The sequence below is a fragment of the Neocloeon triangulifer genome, unplaced genomic scaffold (genome assembly GCF_031216515.1).
Source record: "Neocloeon triangulifer isolate White Clay Creek 2 clone unplaced genomic scaffold, ASM3121651v1 ptg000012l, whole genome shotgun sequence".
Lineage (NCBI taxonomy): Eukaryota > Metazoa > Arthropoda > Insecta > Ephemeroptera > Baetidae > Neocloeon > Neocloeon triangulifer.
In genome coordinates this window covers 3,500,748-3,508,344 of record NW_026775554.1, presented here as the reverse complement: position 1 = coordinate 3,508,344, position 7,597 = coordinate 3,500,748, and positions in this window count along the sequence as shown.

Below are 7,597 nucleotides of genomic sequence, written 5' to 3'. Positions count from 1 at the left end.
TTCGCCAAATCCAAATAAGAAGTCTTTTGCAAAAAAAAAACCATTATGCAAATGGAATTATTTAAGTGTAAATTTAAACCAATAGAATGGAGAAGAGGTCGATCTCTAATCATCACAGCTGATTTATCGCAATTATCGCGGTGAACAACACGCAAGTGCAAGTGCAGTGGTGAGATATAGGCCGGCGCAGATAACACTTCTCTCGTCGGAGCTCATCGCTTATTCGCATTTGCTCTTTTCGCACGCGGTGCCAAATTGATTTATATCTGACTTATTAATGAACGTGCCCGTCGTAAAAGCATAGAATGGTCGGACGAGGAGTAAATCATAATTTTACTACTCAGGGAGAGGTTGCAAAGGGCAGAGCTCGCGAAGGCTGCACTAACATGAAATTCAAACAAAGGGAAAGAGCGCGCGTGCGGCAAAAAGCGCACAACGCGCAATGCTCCAATGAGTGTGTGTAATGATAATGAGAGAGTTGTCCTTGGTAGGAAATGAAGCCGGCAGTGTACAAACTCCGAGTGCGCTCAAGTTGGTCCGACTTTCACTTTCTAGACCACAAATATACAATACCTAGACTAAAGAACGAAAAAAAATTATAAAAGAAAATTTAAAGAGTTTTAAGAGTCGGTGAAGTTAGAACATTATTTGATATTTAATTATAAAAAAATTCTAAATAAAAAGTCACAAGTTTTGGAAGTGAAATTTTGATTGATGAATTTTTAAATAATCAAATGAATCAAACCAAACATGATCGGTATGACCGTTTGGTAAATATTATCCTTTTTAATTAGCGCAAAAAATTATGAATTTGGAGCTTATCCTTTAGCAAAGCAGCTTTAATTGCGTTACTGCATGCAACTGCAGGGCGAGTGGAAGCGTTTATTGTAATTTTCATCCGCAACTTAACAACTAACAAGATTACGATAATTAAAAAAGGGGTCTGCCAAAGCTCAACATCATTATTTGTCAGAGAGAAAAATTATTTTCCCCAAGAAGCAAGACTAATTGTAATTGCAGTTGGCGAGACTGCGGCGAAAATCATTTATTAGCACCGAGGTCGGCTCCGAAAAAGCCCGCAATAAAGGGCTCTCATTTAGCTCGCGGTGTGCGAAATCACCCAAGATTGGCCTCCCGCATGGATAATCTATAATGTCTGCCACTGTCTGGGGCCTCCGCATCTCCACCAGCGTATTTACACGGCGCGATATATAAATATCGTGTGCAGAGCACCACAATGAGATTATAATTTGGCGTTTTCGGGGCTGACGTCACCGCAGCCAGAGTGGCGGCGTTCAAGGACCGCATGCGTGCTTCGCAAGCCAGCTCAAGGCTTTTTGGCTTGGGGTAGGTCCGTTTCAATGTCACTCGGCCGCTCCGCAATATCAGCCGGTTCACGCGCCAGTTTGTTGCTCTTGGAATTAAAGTTAATATGCCGTGCCAACTGATTATTTTCTGCGCAGGTTCTTTCGACATGACTTAAATAAAAAAATGTCAAAGAGGGGAGTTTTTTTAATGAAAAAGAACGTCTGGTTGCATAATGCACTCTTGAGCTAGTTGCGCAACACACACTGAAGAGGACAATGCTCCCTGGGTGCGATATTTCGCCAGACGTGCATGTGTGCGACAAAAAATAGCCGCTCGCTCTTTTGTCCGTGTTGGCGGACAAGCCCCTTTTTTCCGGAGACTCAAAAAAACACCCTTGACTTATATTTTACTCGCCGGTGTGTTGGGCGGGAATTTGTGGATGATAATGTGACGAAAATAGCGGTGGTTTTCTAGAATAAAATACAGGCGCAGTGAAATGATCAAATATTCAGCGAGTGGAGTGAGAGAGAGCGCGCGCAAGAGAGCTAAAAGCAGACGCATGCGGCGCGGACGGGGTTGTTCCGACTAAGGTCAATGCCCGGCCCCCTCTTTTTCAGGGTCCTGACCCTCCCCTTCGAGCGTGCCATGGCCTACCACACCAAATGTTGGTTTGCGGCGGTCGCCGGGTACCCAAACTCCCCGCGTTCAGTTCGTCGGCGGCGCGTTCGCCGCGCCAGCGAAACGCACCGAGGCGCACTCCGGGGCCGAGTTTGGCGACGGAGCGGATCGAACGGCTCAGTCGCTGAGAGGAGCCGCCGCTTTTTTATTTCAACCCCACCTCCAAAACACATTTCAATGACGCTTTAAGGAGAAAGAGATAAAAAATTTCAGCTTCTCATGGTCAAGTAAAAGAGGCGCTCTCTCGACAAAAGATGCTGGCAGAGACGTTTTAAATAACGAAAAACAATGCACTGCGGCTTTTCAGCCGAGAAGATAAATTTCGCGATACGTGCTGATCGCTGAATTTGATATCGCGGTTTCAATTTCATCGTAACCCCGCAAGTGCACAAACACAGAGCAACTATAAAGAAAATACACTCCGCGCGAAGAAAGTAATTAAAATCTTGGCACCGGCCTTGTCGCCTCTCCGGTGCAGTTTATTAGACACGCTGGCGAATCTTGTCATAAATTGTAATTGGTGAAACACCAAGCGCGGCGGCCATTTAAATGCGATTAAACGATAAGTTGGAACATTTTGCGTTCGGCCCCTTTTTAACACCGACCGAGCTTCCATCAATACGCAAATGCTGAGAGTGTTGCGCGGCGAGTTGTATAATAATTGTACGTGTTGCTCACTGCTTTGAATGGGGAAGCGTTTGCCAATTGGAATAATTATGCATGCAACATTATATCAGAACGGGCGCGCCCTGTGTACGGTATTACTTTAAACGGAATAAAAGAGTTACACCCCTGAACAATGCAATTACACGAGAGAGCATTGCGATTTCCATAAGAATTTTGCTACTCCATTAGCATAAAATTACACAAAGCCAAAATTTTGACAGATTAAGTTTGACAGTCAAGTTGGTTATTGAGATATTGATACAAATAAAAAAAGTCTGGGAAAGCTTGGTGGAAAACATTTACGGGAGTATAAAATGTACAATTTCATCAATTTTTATTGAAAGTAAAAAAAAATGAATAGGCATAGTTAATTAAAATATTTGATAAAAATAATTTATATAAAATTTAATTTTAAGCCTAAATTTAATATTGATTATAAAACAAGCCGCACATAATACTGTGCTGTAATATTTTATATAAATTTTTTCTTTAAAAATTTATGTTAATTAAAAAAATTAATTATTTAATTTATGATATTATAATACCGACAATCAATAGATATAGGAATATTAAGATTTTAAGTCCTGCTATTGTAGGGACACGGCAATTTAACATTTAAAACGTGTAAGATCAGAATTTTGAAATTTTAGACTGGCCGTAAATCATACATAGTTTTCGTTAAAAAAGTTGTACCTGGATCATGAAAATTAGGGCGAGCGGTAGGAACACGAAATTTTTTAATTCCAAATATGGTAACATAATAAATTGGGATAAAGAGAGAGAATAAAAAAAAAATTAATCCATTATTAAAAAAAGCTTCCATCCTCAACAATATTAAATTTTTTATTTTCTAATTATTATTATTATTTTTTTTTAATTTTCAACACTTATTTTGCTCTCCTATATATTTCCTAACAAACGAAATTTCCGGCCAATCCCAACATTTGGTTGTGCAAACACACATAAATTGATTTCGAGCAGGTTCTGTTCACGCGAAGGGGTGCGGCTTGCGAGGGGGGATGCTTTTGACAAAAACACAAATTACTAATACAGCAACAATGATGATGCCCGAGTGAATCAATAAGTATCATGTGTGCCTACGCATGATTCACGTGAGAGAGCGTTTGCATTCACGCAGCGCACGCATAGGGGTGCAGAGCACATGGGGTTGGGGTGCGGACGACGAAGGGGCGATGCGAGTTCAACGAACTCAGCAGCGGCGCCGGCGACCGAGGGATGAAGGAAAGAACACTTTCAGATGCATGTACAGCGCCGCGTGAAGATATAATCGAACAAAAAAGAAAGGAAAAACGCGCACGCACCCGCTTTGTCGGTGGTCTCTCTTCACTTTGAATAATATAATTCCTTATAGGCGCGGCGCTCTCTTGAGAAAAGAGAAAAAGTAGTGTGTCCCTGTCCACCCTTTGTGTACTTGTTCGGTGTGACACCCACGCCGTGACCATCGAATGCGCGGAGAAAGAAATATATTCCGGCCGCAATAAGAAATGCATTAACCCAGGTCGGGAGAGATATGCAAAAAACCCGAGTTGGTTATGGAAGAGGCAAAAAGAGCCGCCGCCCACCCCAACTCGCCCCCCAACGCCTCGATAAAGTAAATGCAGAGCAAAAGTCTCTCTTATTGTCAAATATAGGCGGACAAGGACATAAATAACACATCTTTCTTTCCGAGCTCGCAGCTTTAAAACTGATATCGATTCCGTCTAGCACCGAACGTTGACCCGGGCGGGTTTTGAACCCGCGCCCGCCCGCCCGCCGCCCGCGACCGCCCCGCCGACAAGAGAAGAGAGAGAGGAACAGCAGCATCAAACAGGGTGCGTCGTCCCCGACCTCGCACAACGCTCCGAATGTTCGCCAGGGTCTTTCATCCGCGGTGACGTCACGCACGGCGCTATTTGAAGCCGGCCGGCGAGAAAACAAAACAATTTTGCACATGCACACGCAGGTCTTTGGCCTCTCGCCATTACATGTTTGTCTCTGCCTGTGTGTGTGTGTGTGTGTGCAATCATCTGCGCACTATCTGCCGCTTTTTCCCGCTAATGATTTTAATGGAGGTGTGGTTGTAAGTGTGCAATCGGTCGCTGCATGCACCGTACGTTCTTCTATTGCGCGACGATGGACAGTTGCGAAAATTCGTCGTCCCCTGCCTTCGCATCACGCATTCATTTCGAAGATGAATGCCCCGAGAACGTTGCGAAAAGGGAGGCCTTTATGCCTCTTTTTGCTCTGCGGCTATATTCGCACGACCGAGAAATTTAACTTTCTTTTTCTCTGATGAAAAAGCTCTCGGTATACTTAGGATATTTTTTTGAAAATAATGAGCGAAATGGAAACTGATTTCAAACGGAATTATTCTCAGTTCATTTGAAAATAAAATTTTCTGTCATTTATTTTGTTTTAATGGATATTCATAAATATTCCAAAAACGTGAAGAAAACGAGCTTTGTCATCGCTGAAAAATTATTTTTATTCTAAATCAAAACAGCTTTTCCAGGTTTGGTCATGGTCTGCGACCCTATTCCATGAGCAAGAAAAGTTATAAAAAAAATCAGCAAAATTGAAAAACCTCTTTTTTAAATTTCTTGTATTTTTTTCTATAAAAAAATTTATTTATACTTAAAAGAATCTTCTTTAATAAGAAAGCGGACAGTTAATTAATAACTTACAGATAAAAAGAATGCATGCCAAAATTATTTAAATTGTTTTCTATGTTCTTTTTTTTTACGATAGTGTGGGTTCACGCGGTGGCCGATCTCTTTTAGATGTCGGGCGTTTTAGCAGACCTCTGCTAGTTGTGATACCCTTTCTGCTCATTTTTTTTTTCAAATCAATTTTTTTTCATGTATGACTTGAGTAGAATAAACAACAATATAATATTATTTTCGTTCATCCAATAAAAAGTTAATTATGATTTTGAATCATAATTTCTGATTTTAATCAGATTTTAATCTAAAGCATTCGATACAGTTTAAACCAAGTGGGAAATAAGTGGCTGCGCGATATGTTTCATTAACTGAATTTAAAAATTTGCAATCTCTACGCGGCCACGCAACTGCCCGTAATAACAGACAAAGTGCGCGCATCGGCACGCATGGATTGAGATTAAGTGATTATACGCGTCTGGTCGTCGCTGTAGCTGGAATGTTTGTAATTTAGCGGCTAATATTACGGCAATACAAGCCGTAAGTTCATATTATGCGCCCTCTCGTATGTACACCTCTATATATATGCATCATGCAATTTACGCGACAATGTGCCGCCTTGGCCGCGCAAGAGCGTTTGTTTACGCGAATATAATCGGTTGTGCAAAAGCACAAGAGTACTTTTATGTGACACGCGGACGTAAGAGTTACGACACAATTGCTCATCACAATGAAGAAGTTCTGCAAAACGAGTTGCAGTTCATCGTTTTTCAACGTGCGCTTGCATTGGTGACTCGGCAGGGGTGAATTTATTCAAATTATTTTATCGAGCATGTTTTCAAATAAAAATGAAGTTGTTAGCGCACGGCTGAAAAAGTTTTGCATTTCAATTGTATAATAAGCAAAGTTCTTCAAAGCAAGGAATGGAGCAAACTTTCATGATACTGCGTAATCTGGCCAATGTTGGAGTAGAGTGGAGTTTTTCTTTTCAAAGTTTAACAATGAAAAAAATGATTATCATATTTTTAGGTTTTAATTTAAAATCAAAACTTCACTGGAATTTATTGACTAAATTTTCGTAAGAAAAGATAATATGCATGGAAAAATTTTTAGCTTCAAATTTCGTTTAATTGTAAGTCGTATATAATAAAAGATTATGTTTGCATCCGGTAAAAAAAAGGAGTAATCTAATAAATGATTAAATTATTGATTTGCAGAATAATATTGGATAAATTATATTTATTATTTTGGGCACATACAGTTTTCAGAATAATGAATTAATTTTATAGCAAATTTAAATTTCAAATGCAATTTTTGGGATGGGATTTTAAGTTGAATTTTTTTCTTCAGAAATTTCAAGGCTTTGTCAACGCCTATACAGGACCGTCTCAATCGTCGTTTGGAGGCTGCAGCAGACTCTGAACGATGCAATATTATTACTTTTGTGCGGCGGTTTGATGCTCCGCACATGCAAAGGTCAACGTGCTGCCGCCGCAACTGCAATAAAATAATCAGCATCGCCAGTTCCGTGGTCTAAAAATGTGTACATGCAGCCGTGGGTTCGCGGGGACCATGGTGACGTCAGTGTCCTGCCCCTAATCAATATAGGGCGTGAAAAGTGCATTCTCCTTTGCTTCGAACGATCACCACTTTTCTACTCATTTCGCGCGCGCAAGAGATGAATAACCCGAGAGTTTCGAGGCATTGGCCGGAGCACCGGATCTGCAATCGCAACTTTGCAGAAATATACGCGAGGCCGCAAACTCCTGCGGTTTTGCTCAAATTGGACGCGATGCAGTAAACGAATCAAAATATGTACAAAGGAAGTGCGTTTCCTTTTAGGAATATCTTTTGTAATTTTACAGACGTTTCAAGAGTTAATTCACTTCCCTCTCTATTTCATGCTGAGTTGGCTCTGCATCTATTGAGCGCTAACATGATATAAGAGACATTTCTCAGCTTTCTCTGCTGGAAGAAAGTTGTTTTGTGTTTTTTCGAAATAAAATTTTCTCTCGGTATTTTTTTGTGTGAAGACGCTTCGTTAGAACAAATCAAGCCCGAGCTAATTTTATTATTAGTCAAGAGCAGCCGGCTTGGCTATTTTTTGCTTCAGCATGAAAGGAATCTGACCTCGAGTACGCATGTTGCAAAATATATATTGCCGGGAGTGCCGGGACTATGAGCGAATTGGCGCTTTTTCCGCGGGCTGTGGATTCTCTGAAACACACGGATGACGAAAGCCAATGGCATTGCTCTTTTGAATGTGCTTTACTTGGTGCTTTAGC